Raw genomic sequence first — 17,109 nt, forward strand, 5'->3', positions numbered from 1 at the left:
TTTCCTTACCTTGATGTGCAGTGTGATAACTTATTAATTTTCTTTATGACACCTTTGTTCTCTTTCAAGCACCCTCCCTCGTTTTTTTTTTTAATGTTGACTGATGAGAATTTTTTCAACCTTTATCTCTTTTGATTAGAAATTTTTATCTTTGTCATATTATTTTATATCTACCTAAAATTATAAGAAATACATATAAATATATGTGACTATACACTCTCTCCCTGTCCCTGTCCCTGTCCCTGCCCTCGCCACCCCCCCCTCTCACACACACACACACTCACACACAAACACACCTTAAAGGAAATTAAGCAATTTGAGGTGACAATGCTTTGCAAAAGAACTGTAGCCTAGAAAAAAAAATCACACAACCAGCCATGAGGAGCTTCCTTTCGAATGATCAGCCAGTGCCGTCTAAATCTTTATTTTTACTTTTTATTAGTTCTTTGTGAAATTCATATCATGCGCCCCAATCATACTTCCAATCTCTTCCCCTCATAGCCATCCTCCCCTCTTGCAGCCTCCTCTTCAAAAGAGGAAAAAAGTGTATCTCATTGTCCACATATACCCTTTTCTCTACATTCTTTTGCTTGCAAATGTTCATTGCAATGTGTCATTGGCCTGGTACAAGGCCTCTAGTTTCCTCTACTCTATCAGTAGTGGATCCTCACTGGGACTCCTTGCAGATATCCTGTTGTTGCCCTGTGTCATGGAGATCCTGTAGTTTCTGTTCTGTAGAACCAGCATCTTCATATACCCCATTGATGGGGTAGATGTTGGGGTGTGCCAATGCAAAGTCCTGTATCTGGGTCTGAGGTATATCTGAGCTAGACAGCTTTCTTACTCTCAAACCCATGGGGCTGGCTCAAGGCAACCCCTTCTTCCAGATCCAGCTCTACCCTGCTTCTCAGGCAAGGTGCAGAGCCTGCTCGCCCAAGTGCAGCAGCAGATAAGAGACAAAACCAAACCTCTTGCTCTCATGACCACAGGGGCAGCTCTCCAGACTGCTGTAGGTGGCAAGGGTGAGGGTAGGGGAAGGCACCTCTCCCTTGCTCACTCTGTGGCACAGCAGACAAGTTGCTAGACAGGTTCCCCATGCTCTCACTTAGGGCCTGCTCTTCTGTAACTCCTGCAATGTTCAGGCCTACTCTCTAGAGTACTGTACCTGGTGAAGAGTCCAGTCAGCATTCCTGTTCTCAAGTAACCCAGGGACAGTTATCCCTGGTGTTCAGGCAAGGAGTGGGACTAATTCTTCACAACCCTCAGACATGTCCCTAGGCAATAGCCCAGATCAGGGAGATCTGCCCGACCTTTTGTGGTAACAGACCCTCACTACCGCAGAGCAATGGATCCAGATGTGGTCACAGTGGCAGCATAGGCCAGGGCCCCACAGTGGCCCGAGGTGGCATCACGTGCTATTCACATCAGACTGTTCCTCACTGTACTTGAGTTCCTAGTTTCGCCTCTCTTCATTGTGCTCACATCCTTCTGTTTCTCTTTGTCTTCCATTTCTCTTTGTCTTCCACTTACTTGCTTCTCTTTTTTTTTTTTTTTCGGAGCTGGGGACCGAACCCAGGGCCTTGTGCTTGCTAGGCAAGCGCTCTACCACTGAGCTAAATCCCCAACCCCTACTTGCTTCTCTTAGTGGCTCCCAGGCTATCTTGGTGTCTAAGGACATCTCAGGTGTGGTCTTAAGAGTGCTATGACTCCCTCCTGCATTATGGTTCCAGGCAGGGATCTTGGGCATGGTTTGACCTCCTTCCATCGCTCATCTGCATGGCACCAGACTGGTAGCCATCGTAGGCTAGCTCCCTGTCCTGGCCCCATGGTGCGAATCTGGTGGTTGTCTCAGATTTGGTCCTTGCTTGGACTGCCCAAGTAGACCCATGGTCCTCTGCCTCTGACTTACTCTGGGAGGGTTCTTCAAGTCTCATGCTTGCTTCCTATCTAGGGAGGCTGTCTGGACCTGCACAGTGCAGTGCTGGACTGGTGGTCATCTCAGGCTTACCCTATGTCCTGTCCCTCAGGCACAGACTGGTAGTCATCTCAAGCTAGCTTTTTTTCAGGGAGTCTTAGTCTACTTGTCGTTCAGATCTTCACACATTAGAACACCAAACATAGACATATCCTCTCTTCTCTCCTCTCTGCCACCTACTGACATACATGAGACACTGCAACCACACCTAGAATGCCTCTGGGGGCAGGGCAATCTTATATCTAGAGGTAACTGTAGCTACCATTCCTTACCAATGAAGCCTCTCTTCACAGCAAAAGAAGACCTTAACTGAAAACAATGCAGAGATCAACAGATCCTGAGGAGCCAAGCCCCAAGTCTCAATAGACAAATCTACATCCCAGTTACTGAGTCTATGACTCAGTGAACATTGAGAGGAGGCATCAAAAAGATTCTAAGATCCAGAAAATCAACGTATCTCCTTTGTAATGGTCTCTGCTAGGAAATACTACATAAACAAGAGCAGAACAATGGCACTATCAATGGACATGTTAATGAGAAAGGAGGAAATTTCCACAGGGCCCCATCCCTAGAGAAGGAACTACAGGCAACTAGTGACTGCTAGATTAAGGAGACTCGGCCTTTAACAGGGATGAGCCCCTTTGTTGGCTGACTTTCAGGGTGGTCAGCTTTGAAATGATAAATACACACAAACAATAAAAATGGACTCTGTACTCATATATACTTGTAAAAACACCTAACAATGGTAATCAAGAGACTATCAACTTAAAAGTGAGCTTGCATGGGATGAATTTGAAGAAGGATACCTTGGAGGGGCTAGAGTAAAAAAGGGGAAAGTGATGTAATTCTATTTCAATTACAAATGGATTCTAAAGAAATTGTATCTTTAACCTGGGCCTGGTGGTACAGATCTACACCCTCAGCTAGTGAAGGGACTGAAACAGGAGAATTAAGTTCAAGACATGCCTGGACTAAAGAAAGATCGAGGCCAGCTGCATGACTAGGAACCCCTATTTCAAACTTTAAGAAAACGAAATCTGGAGCCTAGATCAGTGGTCAAGTACTTTTGTCTGTGGGTTTAATTCCCTGTACCATACACTAAAAAATAAATTATTGACATGTCTATATAATTCATTTCTTTACATTTTTGTCTTAAGCTTTCAGGAAAAGCCAATCTATGCCTTAATATTTAGGCTAGACATTTCTTCAGATAGACATCTGATTTCAAGGTCTAGCTTCCACAAGACACAACCAAAATTCTGACAAGTTTGGTCACTTGACAATATGCACACCCTTTCCTCCAGGTTTCAACAAACTATTTCTAAACTTCCATATGAAATCTCACCAGGAGGTCCTTCTGCATCTATATATCCCCTGCCACCCTGCCTTCACACTTTTAGCAGTAATACAGCAGTGACCTTATAGCAGCTGAGCAGTAACAAATTTGTCTTAGTTCATTCAGCCTTAAGTCTATTCACTCAATGACCCAATCATCATACACTGAGTGGCAAACACTATGAAAACATTTGTTGCTTAGGAATCCAAAAACTAAGTTCTTCAGGGTTGGTGCCCAATCGAGGCCCATGATCCTGTTCATGGATGTTGCTTTCTTGCTGTGCTCCCTCATGGTTGAAGGAAAGAACAGTTACTGGGATTTCCTTAAAAAGGCAACTGGTCTCAATTGGTGAGTCTCCACCACAGGACCTCTTGGAGGGTAGGGTCATCTAAGACCATCAGAAAACACACATATTTACATTATGCTCCATAATATTAGCAAGATTATAGTTAAGAGGAAACAATGAAAATAATTTTATGGTTGTGGTTCAGCACAACATGAGGAGCTGCATTAAAGGGTCTCAGCACTAGGAAGGTTAAGAACAACAGTCCTAAGGCTACTAACCTCCCCTAGGAGGGAGAAACACTAATGAGCCTACCACTGTCCAAATCTTCACCTGCTAACACCATTGCTATAATGGCTGGGACTTAACTTGTATATACTTTAGGGGAAAACATAATAAATCACTCTGACCATGATAAGTGGAATTTTGCTGTAATACTGCTATATTCAAAAGATTTTGTGAGCTTTATTTAAGAAACAAAGACACAGAGACACTATACTATAACACATCAGTATTCAAATTAGCTACTATGTGAGGGTAATTATGAGAGTCTTCAGGATTTTGAGAGACAAGAAGTAGGTTACTTAATCTAAATACTTCATTTTTGTATTCTGTACCTTCTTAATTAGTTTTAAATTATGATATCATAAAAGAGAAAATATTATTGGGTTAAAAGCTTAAAAATGACAATTCTAAATGAAAAGAAGGGATGTGTAGAAATGATTAGTTCCCAAGAGAAAGACTTCACAGCAGTGTCAGAATGTATGATTTCAATAAACAATTTGTCGCACTGTCCTTTAATATCTGAAAAATCTGTTCCTTATGTATTTGAAGATAAAAATGGGAAATGAACACCAGGATTCCTTTCAGGACCCTTTCATGGTCCACCTGCTTTATTTTATTCTTAGGTTTCTTACTTGTCACAGCACAATTATATTTCTATTATTCTTTATGTTTATGAATGATAAACACCCAACTGCTTTATCTAGAAGGTCACCACCTTGCATCAAACCTTACTCCGATTGTGTCTAGGTGATTGAAAGATACCGAATGAATAGAGGCCAAGCAGCAGTGAGAGTTTTCATCCCTGCCTCTGCTTTCATAGAAAATCCCCTGGTTCTGGCTTAGGGCTGCTCAAAGAGAATAAAGATAGACTTGGGGTCACATCTGCCTCCAGATCTGTTCCTAATGCTGTATAAAGGACTAAAGGGCATGTTCTTGAAGTCGCCAATAGATCTGTCCTTCCTTTGCTTGTAGGAAGAGATTACAGCACAATCTATCTTCACAGAAGAGTCTTTGAGGGAGGGCCCTCGAAGCACTTGCTCTCCAACCTCAGCTTCTACAACTTTCTAATCTCCTCTACGATATGGGTCTATTAGGTCATGCTCTGAACCTTCCCACTCTCAGTTTTCCATCTAATAGTGTTTGCCTCTGAGACTCTGGCTTTAGCCTAAGAACTAATTTAATATAAAGCATAATTTTCCAAATTCAAGCTTCTTAGAATAATTCTGGATTGGCTTTGCTTTTAAATTTCTGTCTCTATTTTTGTATAGGTTTAGAAAGCACTTCACAGTGGCTCTTTATTTAAATACCAGGGTTTAAAGCCAGAAATTCATCTATTTTGAAGTAAGTTTAACCTTAGAAAACATTGGAAATGGTTCAGGTATCCCTTTAGTTAGAAATGAAAGGAGATTAGTTAGGAAGAATAGGGAATAAGATGACCAAGGTCCCATAATGGAGAGGAGGAAGGAGAAGGTGGTAGTAATGGAGGAGGAGAAAGAAAAAGGAAGTGGGGGAAGGTGAGGAGGAGGAGGAGAAAGAAGAGGAAGAAGAAGAAGAAGAAGAAGAAGAAGAAGAAGAAGAAGAAGAAGAAGAAGAAGAAGAAGAAGAAGAAGTCAACAACGATGACAACGAAGACAATGACGACGACAATGACATTATAGTCAGGTTTTAGGTCAAGAGACTCTAGAGAAATACATCTAAAATGGGGATACCCCTCTATAGGATGTCATACAGGTGAAGGCAGATACAAGATAGAATGAGGCCTGTCATTGGACGAGAAGAAAGGATGAGCAGGAGAAAAGTTTGATGAAAGAGGAAGAGACTGGAATGGGAAGAGTGGAGAAGCCACCAAGAGAACATGGAGGCTGATGTTAAGATTCCACTCTGAGCGCTTGCCTAGTAAGTGCAAGACCCTGGGTTCGGTCCCCAGCTCCGAAAAAAAGAAAAGGAAAAAAAAAAGATTCCACTCTGTACCTTTACAGGTTGTTATGAATATTCTTAAGGGATGGATGTGTACAGGGCTTTGTATGTTTAAGTGGGCAATTATATCTTATCAATTGGATCAGAGGTTATTGTGTTGTGTGTTCTTTCTTGTGGCGATTCAAGTCTAAGAGAGTATGTGGCAGCTGGGACACTAAGTTGCCACGGAATTGGGATGTCTATTTCTGGCATGGTAGCAACATGCCTTGGGAACTAGATGGGTAGAGAGATTGCTGCCAGGCTCAGAGAGAAGCCTTCAGCAGTGTGATATAGGATAGAGCATAGTGGGTGAGAGGCTTTGCTGGCTGAGATGAAGATATCTACCAGATGTCTTGGGGCACTGTGGTGCTGGACCTAGTGGGGGTAAAAGAGAGCTTTTTGTTTTTTATAATTTTACAGCAACACCCCTCCACTCCCTTAGTTTCATCTCCTGTTTGCCTTGACTAAGGAACTTTGAAAGTATCAATTTTGAAAAGGCACTTCCTTTCAAAGGGCTCATTTTGTTTCATTTTGTTTAATTTTATGCCACTCATACCTGCAGACCATTCCCTTCAGATGCTCCATTCAGGTGAGTAATTCTGTTTAAGTTAAGAGCATACCAAGCCAGTATTCTACTTATAAACTGTCATTTGTGAAATTATGCCTCTTACGTGGATAAGGAAATGAACTACAACTCAGATAGATGGGTGGATGATAGATAGATAGATAGATAGATAGATAGATAGATAGATAGATAGATAGACAGACACAGACAGACAGACAGATAGATGTGTGGATGGGTAGACAGATGAACCGACAGACAGACAGACAGATATTAAGGATAAAGATACAAGATAGATTCACATGATTATAGAGGTTGAGAAACCCAATGCATTGTGATACACAGACCTAGGAAATGAGCAGTAGTTCAAATTCAAATTCGAATTTTTGGAAAACAGAAGAGCTGATGGTATAATAGCAGCCTTGAGTCTAAAGCCTAAACCTAGCCATGCCCAGTTTGCAAGCAGAAGATGGATGTCCTAACTCATCAAGAGAAAGGCAATTTGTTTCTCTGTCACCTTTGTCCTATTAAGGCTCCCAAAAAATTGGATGAGGCTCATTTGTTATCAGGGAGGTGTGTCTCACTGTACTCAGTCTACCAATCCAAATGCCAGTTCCTTCCATAAATACTCTAAAGACACATCCAAATGCAGTTCCTATCAGCTATCCTTAGCATAGTCGAGTTAATATAAAAATACCCTACCTAAAGTTAGTTAGAACTTGCCTTTACTCTGGCCATAGTATGTTAAACAAAACACACAGTCAAGTATCATAAGACTTCAACAAATCACAAAGGGGAATGTTTGTCTGTTAATAAGCTGTCAATACAGCCTTTGATTGGATCTCCAGAAACTACAATGAAAGGAAACAACAATTTGTCCTCTTACCTACATGCAGGCACCATGGCACATGACATCACCACCACCACCACACACACACACACACACACACACACACACACAAACATAAATAAATGGGGTATGTACATACATACATACACACACACAAACATAAATAAATGGGGTATATACATACACACACACACACACACACACACACACACACACACACACACACATACACACACACAAAGGAAAAAAAGAAAAAAAGAAGAAGCTGTCAATAAGTTTTTCTGAACCCGTCAAGGTATAGTCTTATCAAACTTATCTGTTTGATGATCTTAAATAAATTAATCAGCAAGAACACAGACATAATTTCTTTAGTCACATGACAGCTTTATCTCACCAAATCAGCAGAAGATTTCTATACAAGAATTTCTTAGGGAAAAGCTGGAGAAAGCAGAGAGGGGGGACCCTGTAAGAGGACCAGCAGTCTCAATTAACTTGGATCCCTGAGATCTCTGACACTGGATCACCAACCAGGCAGCATACAGCAGCTGATATGAGGCCCCAATACATATATAGCAGAGGACTCTCGGGCTTGGATTCAGAGAAGATACATCTAACCCTCAAGAGACTGGAGACCACAGGGAGTGGGGAGGTTTGATGTTGTGGGGATGGGAGGTGGGAATGGGGACATCCTTGAGGTGACTGGGGGGAGGTATGGGATGTGAAATAGTCAGGGGGTGGATAAACAGTCAGGAGGGGAATAAAATCTTGAGTGTAAAAATAAAAAAAATAAATAAATTTATAAAAAGAGGTTCTTATTCCTACGAGACATTTGGTAGTTAAAAATAAAAGAAATTATAGCTCTACCACATGGAACTACCTTTTCAATTGACTGCAGTCAGAAAGGAAGCTCCAGGGATCTCCACCCCTGAGAATCAAGACTGGAAATATCAGGGGTCAGCTCCTGAGACTACACACCCTGTGAGATTCGAGAGGATTTTTGACTTGCTCTATTCTCAAAAGATCCCCACCATAACTACTGGTCCAGGAAAGATAAATTTCTTAGATTATACTTTATGAAGACCAGCGTTGCCTCAATAGAGACTTGGTGTGTCTAAGCAAATAAGGAAGACATGAGGGACTAATGCTTATAAGGTTTATAGGATGGGATAACTTCAGGTAGGTCTTGCAAGTGAGAGAGGAGTTAAGAGTCTGCAGATCTGAGGAAACAGTAAACTTGGATTGGTGGCACAGTGAGAAGGAACCTTGAAAGAGGTCTTGATCCCCAGGCTGTATGTCTGGGTAAGTAATCTCTGCCAGATTCAAGTCTTATCATCGAGGAGCAGGTATTTCCTGGAGCAAGGAGCTAAGTGTCAAATCAGTATTGTTTAACACAGAGGTTGAAAAGCAAGGATTGCTTGGCACAGAAGACTGAAGTTTCCATCTCAATGTGCATTTGCATAGAAAGGAGTCTTAAACAGTTCACATTTCAAGATCCTTTATTAATAAATATCATTGGCTACATAAAACCCATGCCTTTTGCATTGTTATTAAAAGAAGGATTGAAAATCTGGGAGGTGGCCAAACAAAATATTCACGAAGGTAAGAAAAAGAAGGGAATTATGCTCAAGAATGTGTGATAATAGCTACATTTATATTGGTGGCTCAAAGACTAAGAAAAAGATTGTATTCAATTGGCACAAGAAGTAAGGTTGTGATTTTTAAGAACCTATATTGCTCAAATGTAGTTTGATTTGGCAATGAGCTTCAAAAGCTCTGTTGATATGGGAGAATGTGTATATCTGGGAATGTGCTATGCCCATCATGTAGAACCATATCCAGTATGGAAACCCAAGCACTTCTCTGAAGGTGGGGATGGGATGAATGGTCATGCGGACAGGTTCTGAGGCAACATTTGTAGTGTTGATGTGTATGGAGAGTCCATGGTCTCAAATATTTATAGTAGAAGAGACACGCCACCACGTCAATGAGTAATAGTAAGAAAAATAAGATATTGAAATCCCAGGGAGAAAGTGAGCTTCCCTCTGAGAGACTGGAAACACTGACGGGTGGACTTTTTCTTAAAGAATCTGCAACAATCCAATGTCTTCACACTATAAACCTGACGGTATAGAGTTTGATACCTAAGGCACTGAGAAAAGACAGTGAGAAAATATTGGGTATCTTCATATTCTGTAATTAAACCATTCGCTTTCTGTAAAAGCAGAATACTTTGCATGTATAACAAAAAGCCCTAGAATTGATAACATACCATCATCTAAAATCTGAGTTGAGGTTTTTGAAGCAGTGTTTATAGCACCATATACAGTGCAAAGCGTTTATGTTGTATATTCAGAAGTCACGCCCCAATGAGATATTACCATGAGCAAACCCTTCCAGAAAGGCTCCAGAGTCATTATTTGTTTTCTTGTAAGTTAACTTTTTGTAGTGCACTCAGAAATCATCCCCTGCCGCCAAACTCTTCGTGATGACCATCTGCATCACCGAGTGGTACCTCACAGGTTAGGACACTGGATCTGGATCATGTTCCAGATCCCTGTAGAATCTGGTTGATGTGTTTCTCTCCATAACACGGGAAACTGAGGGCTTTGCTCAGTTACACATAAAGATTTCAATACAAAACTAATGAGGTTTTAGATTACCTTAGAGTTTCTATTGCTACAATGAAATATTATGGCCTGCTCAATCTACTTCCTTACAGAAGCCAGAACCACCAGCCCAGGGATGACACCATCCAAAATGAGTTGAGCCCTTCTTCATCAATCACTAATTAAGAGCATCCCCTACACACACGCTAGAGGCCTGCCTGGAATGCTGGCATCTGTCAATCTTGCAGAAGCATTTTCTTAATTAAGGTTTCCTCCTTTCAGATGACTTAGCTTGTGACAACTTGACATAAAACTATCCAGCACTTGGGGCATCCACCAAAGAAGACCACAAGGAAATAGGTTTAAGATAAAAAAAAGTCTTCATTAGCTGTCTTTATTAGCAACTATATTGGATGTTCAGGGTCCTAGGGTGCCCCAAGCCTTTCTTGGGGTGAGGTTTATAAGCACAAACAAACAGGTCCTGTGTTGCCATACTTCAGTTAGTAAGAACATTTAGTCAGAAGTAGAACTTTATAAACCAACAAGCACTGTTAGTACATTCACAAGCTATGGACGTTATGGATTAGTTCCTAGTTTTTATTTTGGTTGATGATACTGTCTATGTAATGAGTTTTACAGCCTGAATGTTACTTCTCTCATGGCATCAGTTGTGCTAACGTCTGGGGGCCTACTGAGATCTTGTGGCCTGTTACAACGAGAGGTACTGAAAGTTGTACCTACCCAGAATGCTGCACTTCAGGATACCCCCAAACCTCTGAGGAAATGGACAAGGCCACTGTGTAATTGGGTCCCTCAAGGCTTCATATCCCAGATCTTGAGCTTATCTTGTTTCCTTTCTGTTTCCATAGAATCCTCTGCCTTTTCCAAAGTACTTACGTCTGTTTATTTTATAAGTTAAAGCGCCCTACTTTATCTTTCTTCTCTGTAAGTTGATTGCAGTGTTTAGCCTACTGAAGGAGTAGGGTAAGTGAATTATCTAAAAGATGTCTCTGCTTTTAGCCAGACGCCTGTATAAAAAGTTACCTCTATAAGAGGCAAAGACCAGCTGTCTAGGATGAACTCACTTACTCACTAAATTACCTTGTGAAAGTCATTTGAACATGTCAAGCCTCAACTTCTTGTACATAAAATGGGGTTGAACACATCGAGCACCTTGTGAGTTGTGGTGAAGATACAATCACTGAGCATAGATCGAGTATTTAAAAGTGGTGAGCGCCTGGCTAGCATCCAATAAACGGTAGTTTTACCTACAAAAAAAAAATGCCTCCTGCAATTCCCTTCCTTATTTGGAAGAAACCAGGACAAATGTAAACAGTTCTATTCAATATTTCTTCTCATGCAACAGTAATGAACTTTAGTTTATGGCAAATTTGTGATTAACTTGGCACTAGACTCGTTTCTAATTGAGCACACATACATAAATCGTGACGTTAGCTGCTTGTCTGTTGTGTAACTAGGGAGTATGTATATATTGCCAGTCTGTGCCACTTGGCAGCTAAAACTTTTAATTTAATTTATTTAAAATGGGAGAGAGGCAGTACATGTGAGCGGCGTACTGTGTAAATATGCTTAAGTCTCTTCCCATATGTTTTGTTCAAAATGTTTTACAGAGCTAAGCAAAAAGAGGAAATGTATCTGATTATCTATCACTCTTCTGCTCGAAATGTGTCTACTTGGGTCCCAAAAGAGGGGAAAGTGTTTAAAGTAACAGGGCATCCCTTCACAAGGAAGCTAATGAACAAAGGGAGCGAAACAAGAGCTTTGAAAGTCATCGCTGGGGATTTAGCTCAGTGGTAGAGCGCTTACCTAGGAAGCGCAAGGCCCTGGGTTCAGTCCCCAGCTCCGGAAAAAAAAAAAAGAACCAAAAAAAAAAAAAAAAAAGAGCTCTCAGGCTATAGAAAAAGAGCTTTGAAAGTCATCAAAAAAAAAAACAAATAATCCTAAAATGAATCTCATGAAGAGTCTTAGGAAAGCAAATCAAATCCACAGAACATCTACTAAAGATGAATTTTTTTAAAAACGTGAATATTCAGGACTGGCAGGACGGTAAAGGATGCAGAGTCCTATATAGTGCGTCTGTGAAAGCAATTTTATTTCAGCTCTGAGAAATGGAAAGAGATAATAGCCTTTGAAAATATCATCTCGTATACACTTGAAATTTATTTCTCAGAAATAATAGGAAGAAATAAACCAAAAGTTATAATAATGCTTTTGTACATTTTTTGATATATTTCTTATAGTAAAATACTAGAAAGAGCCTAACACTAAGCGACATCAACTCATGGTAATGTACATGATGGTATATATGAAAATGGGGCCTATATAACGAAAAATTATGTCTGTACTCATTCTACTATGGAAAAGGTGATGTGGGAGTCACTATCAATCTGTATCCCTTAAGGATAGATTGTAACACCCCACTGGATGCCCAAATCTATGGATACTTGAGTCCTTATAATAATATACGATTTGCATGTAATCTATGCCCATCTTCCTGTATGCATTAAATCAGTTGTTCTCAACCTTCCTAATGTTGCCATCCTTTAAGACAGGCCTCATGCTGTGATGACCCCCAACCATAAAATTATTTTCATGGCTACCTCATAACTTTAAATTTTCTACTGTTATAAATAATAATGTAAATATCTGATGTGTAAGATTTCTGATATGGGACCCCTGTGAAAGGGTCGTTCAAGCCCAAAGGGGTTGAGACCCACCGGTTGAGAACTACTGCCTCATTTCTTGACCACTTCTATCTAGTACATGTGTGTGCTATGCATAGTGTTGCATTTAGAAAACGATGCCCAGAAAGCATCTGTGCATTTTCTTTATTTTTAATTTCTTTACTTTTTTTATTAATCGTTCCATTCATTTCATCTCAAATGATGTTCCACTTCTTGGTTACTCCCTCCAGCAACCCCCCCCCCAGCCCATGATATCCCACTTCCTGATTACCCCTCCACCAACCACACATCCCACATCCACCCTCCCCCACTTTGCCTGTATGAGAGTGTTCCCCCACCCACCCATACTTTCTGAAATCCACCACTCCAGCATCCCTCGACGATGGGGCATCAAGTCTGCCAGGTACCAAGGGCCTCCCCTTCCATTGCTGTCAGGCAAAGCCATCCTCTGCTACATATGTATCTGGAGCCATGGGTCCCGCCAAAGACACTTTTTGGTGGTCTAGACTCTGAGAGAACTGGGTGGTTAGGCCAGCCTATGTTGTTCTTTCCAGCTTCTGGCTATTATAAATAAGGCTTCTATGAACATGGTGGAGCATGTGTCCTTGTTATACATTGGAGCATCTTTTGCATATATGCCCAGGAGTGGTTTAGCTGGGTCCCCAGGTAGAACTATTTCCAGTTTTCTCAGGAACCACCAGGCTGATTTCCAGAGTGGTTTTTCCAGTCTGCAGTCCCGCCAGCAATGGAGGAGTGTTCCTCTTCCCCCACATCCTCGCCAACATCTGCTGTCATCTGCTTTTCTGATCTTAGCCATTCTGACTGGTGTGAGGAGGAATCTCAGGGTAGTTTTGATTTGCATTTCCTGAGGACTAAAGATGTTGAACATTTAAGTGCTTCTCAGACACTTGAGATTCCTCAATTGGTTGCGAATTTTCTATTTAGCTCTGTACTCAACTTTTTAATAGGGTTATTTGGTTCTCTAGAGTCTACCTTATTGAGTTCTTTGTATATTTTGGATATTAGCCCTCTATCAGATATAGGGTTGGTAAATATCTTTTCCGAATCTGTAGGTAGTCATTTTGTCCTACTGACAATATCCTTTGCTTTACAGAAGCTTTTCAATTTTATGAGGTGCCATTTGTCAATTGTTCTTAAAGCATAAATAATTAATGTTCTGTTCAGGAAATTTTCCCCTGTGGCCAAGTATTCAAGGATCTTCCCCACTTTCTCCCCTACTAGATTCAGTATATCTCATTTTATGTGGAGGTCCTTGATCCACTTGGACTTGAGCTTTGAACAAAGAAATAAGAATGGATCAATTTGCATTCTTCTACATGCAGACTGCCAGGTGAACCAGCACCATTTGTTGAAAATGCTGTCTTTTTTTCCCAGTGGATGGTTTTAGTTCCTTTGTCAAAGATCAAGTGGCCATAGATGTGTGGGTTCATTTCTGGGTCTTCAATTCTATTCCATTAATCTACTTGTCTGTCTCTATACCGATACTATGCAGTTTGTAATCACAGTTGCTCTGTGATACAGCTTGAGATCAGGTATGATGATTTCTCCAGAAGTTCTTTTATAGTTTTTGCTATCCTGAGTTATTTTTTTTGTTTTTTTGTTTTGTTTTGTTTTTGATATACTGAAAAAAATCTGCAAATTGCTCTTTCTCACCCTATGAAGAATTGAGTTGGAATTTTGATGGGAATTGTACTGAATCTGTAGATTGCTTTCTGCAAAATGGCCACTTTTACTATATTAATTCTACCAATGAGCATGGGAGATCGTTCCATTTCCTGAGATCTTCTTTGACTTCTTTCTCCAGAGATTTGAAGTTCTTATCACACAGATATTTCACTTGCTTGATCAGAGTCACACCAAGGTATTTTATATTATTTGTGACTATTATGAAGGATATTATTTCCCTAATTTCTTTCTCAACCCTTTTATCCTATAAGTAGAGGAAGGCTACTGATTTGTTTGAGTTAATTTTATATCCAGCCACTTTGCTGAAGTTGTTTATCAGCTGTAGGAGCTCTCTGGTAGAATTTTGGGGGTTGCTTATGTATACTATCATATCATCTGCAAACGGTGATATCTTGACTTCCTCCCAATTTGTATCTCTTTGATCTCTTTCTGTTGTTTAATTGCTCTGGCTAGAACTTTGACTACCATATTAAATAGGTAGGGAGAGAGTAGGCAGTCTTCTCTTCTCCCTGATTTTAGTGGGATTACTTCAAGTTTTTCTCCATTTAGTTTGATGTTGGCTATTGGTTTGCTGTATATTGCTTTTTATTATATTTAGGTATGCACCTTGAATTCTTGATCTCTCCAATACTTTTAACATGAATGGGTATTGTATTTTGTCAAAGGCTTCCTTTGAGTTTGTTTATATAGTGGATTACATTGATGGATTTTCATATATTGAACCATCCCTACATTTCTGGGGTGAAGCCTACTTGATCATGGTGGATGATCATTTTGATGTGTTCTTGGATTCTTACAATCCGTTTATCATCTTCATGAAATGAGAATGTAGATCTGAATCTTGCTTTATAGGTGTGTTAGGGTATCTGGAACTTCCTGTGTTGCTGGGTTCTGATGTTGCCAAGTCAAATTGGTTTCTGTTCCTTATGTTCTTATGCTTGCCTCTCACCATCTGGTTATCTCTGGTGTTATCTGGCCTCCCTGCCTCTGACTGGAGCCGGTCTTTCCTGTGAGCCTATGATCCAGAGATCCTGTGATACTGTGATCCTGTGATTCTGTGATCCTGGATGTGTCAGAATACCTGGGAAGTGGAACTGCAACTGGCATGTTGTCTGTGTGGGTTCGGGTCCGATGCCTGGGCTCTGCTCCTGGCACAGGTGGGAACAGGAAGTTGCGTGGGTGGAGAATCCTCGTCCCTTGGTACCAGGGCTCTCGGTGTGCTGGATATTGGGGCAGAGTTTAGGGTATCACCTGTGAAGCTGGATGTGTTAGAATACCTGGGGAGTCGAGCTGCAACTTTGGTGTGGGCTATGTGGGATGGGGTCCAGCAGCAGGTCTTTGCTCCCAGCACAGGTTGGTACCAGAAGGTGCTCAGATCTCCAGCTGGGTGGGGAATCTGCTTCCTGGTCTCCAGCACAGGGCTCTGGGGACAGGGTTTAGGGTCTCACCTATGAAGCTCCAAGGGAAAGAGAACTCAAATTTAGATGTCTTCAAATAATGTTCAGCTGTGGGTCTCTGCGCCTCTGCCATCTGCTGCCATAAGAACCCTCTCGGGTACTGACTGACAAGTCACCAATCTATAATAGATATCATTAGGAATTATTTGCCAGTCATGTTATGTTCTATCCTAGGTCTCTGGGCTATCCAGTCTCTGGTTCCTAGACATCCAGGCAGTGTACGGCATCGGCTCCCTCTTATGGCATGGGTTCAAATTAAAGCAAACATTGATTAGTCGGTCCCACGAGTTCTATGCCCCATTGCCCCAGCACATCTTTCAGGTAGGCAGGACAGGTTATAGCTGGAGTTGTGTTCAGGCTTCTTCTTCTGTAGCCTGCAGAGTACCTTTTCCTACCTAAGAGACTAGAATGTAAGGATGAAGGCCCCATGCAAACACCAGTTTGACCTTTCTACATTCAATATGCTCTGTAAATGTCCTCAGCAACCGGGCCCTGCTGTCAGTTTTCAGAAAGTGACATTCTATTCTAGCATCAGCCTGGGTTGTTCGGAGATCTCCATGGGACCCCATTGGCCAACAACTCAACCAAATGCAACCCAGTTCTACCAAAGAAAGCCATACCTAGCTACAAAAGTTGGGCAGTTCAGACTCCATATCCTCCATTACTGCCTCCCTAAGGTCACCCTCAAAGATTCCAGGAGGTTTATACCACAGACCCCAAGTGTCACCTCAATTTCAGTTGTGTCGCTCCATGCTCTCTCCCTTTATCCCTTGTCCCCAGTAGCTGATTCCTCTTGCTCCCATCCCCATTTGCCCCAAGTTCACCCACAAAATCTACTTTATGTTTGCCCCATAGCATTTTCTTTTTTTACCTAACCTCTCTGGCTCTGTAGACTGCAGCTCAATTGTCATTTACCTAACAGCTAATATCCATTTACATGTAAACAGATATCATATTTGTCTTTCTGGGTCTGAGTTACCCCACTCAGGGTGATTTTTATTTTTCAGTTTCATCCATTGGCCTGAAAATTTCAAGATGTCATTTTTTTAACAGCTGAGTAATACTCTACCATATCAATGTACCACATTTTTTTTCCATTATTCAGTTGAAGGATATCAAGGTTGTTTCCTGTTTCTCGCTATTATGAATAAAGTTATTATGAGCATAGTTGAGTTAATTTGTTTCTCCTTTTTTCTCCTGGCAGTCTATCTAGAAAAAAATGTTTTAATATAATGTATAAAAGATTTCAAGATGGAGAAAGTCAAGAAACTCACATAGAAACAAAAATGAAAACACTGCCAGTAAAGAAAATTTAGTAACATCTAAAGTGAAAACAGATGGAAATTCTTGGGTCAATGATATTACTGAGGGTGGAGAGTTGTGGTCA

General features: G+C 41.0%; 1 long non-coding RNA gene and 1 other non-coding gene across 2 annotated transcripts; one reads left to right on the top strand and one right to left on the bottom strand.

The window, feature by feature from the left end:
- Positions 1-2,068: 2,068 nt before the first annotated feature.
- Positions 2,069-2,205, bottom strand: LOC120101323 (small nucleolar RNA SNORA17). Its single transcript, XR_005501695.1, has one exon. It is a non-coding gene; the product is annotated as a small nucleolar RNA SNORA17 (small nucleolar RNA).
- Positions 2,206-15,183: 12,978 nt separating this feature from the next.
- LOC134485957 (uncharacterized) lies at positions 15,184-16,888 on the top strand. The gene is made up of 2 exons (XR_010064409.1): positions 15,184-15,422; positions 16,730-16,888. It is a non-coding gene; the product is annotated as an uncharacterized LOC134485957 (long non-coding RNA).
- The last annotated feature ends 221 nt before the right edge of the window (positions 16,889-17,109 follow it).

Source organism: Rattus norvegicus, chromosome 2, assembly GCF_036323735.1.
Source record: "Rattus norvegicus strain BN/NHsdMcwi chromosome 2, GRCr8, whole genome shotgun sequence".
Lineage (NCBI taxonomy): Eukaryota > Metazoa > Chordata > Mammalia > Rodentia > Muridae > Rattus > Rattus norvegicus.